Here is a 1,017-nt window from a genome sequence, read left to right on the forward strand (position 1 = left end):
AAAAAAAAAAAAAAAAAAAAAAAAAAAAAAAAAAAAAAAGAAAAGAAGACAATTGTCCAGAAGAAAGACAATGTATTAGTTGGCTATTGCTGTTGTAACAAATTACCATGAACTTAGTGGCTTAAAACAACAGAGATTTATTAACTTACAGTTCTGGAGATCACGAGTCCAAAATTGATCTGAAAAGGCTAAAATCAAAGTCTGTGTTTCTTCTGGAAGCTGTAATGGAGAATAGATTGCCTTTTCCCAGTTTCTAGAAGCCGCCCACATTCCTTGACTTGTGGCCACATCACTCCAACCTCTACTTTCATTGTCACATCTCCTCTGACTCTCTGCCTCCCTCTTTCCTTCATAAGGTCTTTGTGATGATGTTGGCCCACTCGGCTAATCCAAGATTCTCTTCCCATCTTAGTAGTCTTAATTACACCGTGCAGAGTCACTTTTGCATGTAAGGTAACATATTTTCAAAGGTTACTTTTTTCTTTTTCTTTTGGTTTTTTTTGAGGGGGAGTCTCACTCTGTCACCCAGGCTGGAGTGCAGTGGTGCAATCTCAGCTCACTGCAAGCTCCACCTCCTGGGTTCACACCATTCTCCTGCCTCAGCCTCCCAAGTAGTTGGGACTACAGGCGCCCACCACCATGCCCAGTTAATTTTTTGTCTTTTTAGTAGAGACAGGGTTTCACCGTGTTAGCTAGGATGGTCTTGATCTCCTGAACTCGTGATCTGCCTGCCTCAGCCTCCCAAACTGCTGGGATTACAGGCGTGAGCCACCGCGCCCAGCCAGGTTTTTTTTCTTTTTCTTTTTTTTTTTTTTTTTTTAAGAGATAGAATCTCAGTCACCCAGGCTGGAATGCAATGGCACAATCACAGCTCACTGCAGCCAAAACCTCCTAGGCTCAAGCAGTCCTCCCATCTCAGCCTCCCCAGTAGCTGGGATTACAGGTACATACCACCATGCCTAGCTAATCTTTTCATATATATATACAGAGAGAGAGAGAGGCATTCTCTCTCTGTTT

Source organism: Piliocolobus tephrosceles, chromosome 14, assembly GCF_002776525.5.
Source record: "Piliocolobus tephrosceles isolate RC106 chromosome 14, ASM277652v3, whole genome shotgun sequence".
In the NCBI taxonomy this organism is placed as follows: domain Eukaryota; kingdom Metazoa; phylum Chordata; class Mammalia; order Primates; family Cercopithecidae; genus Piliocolobus; species Piliocolobus tephrosceles.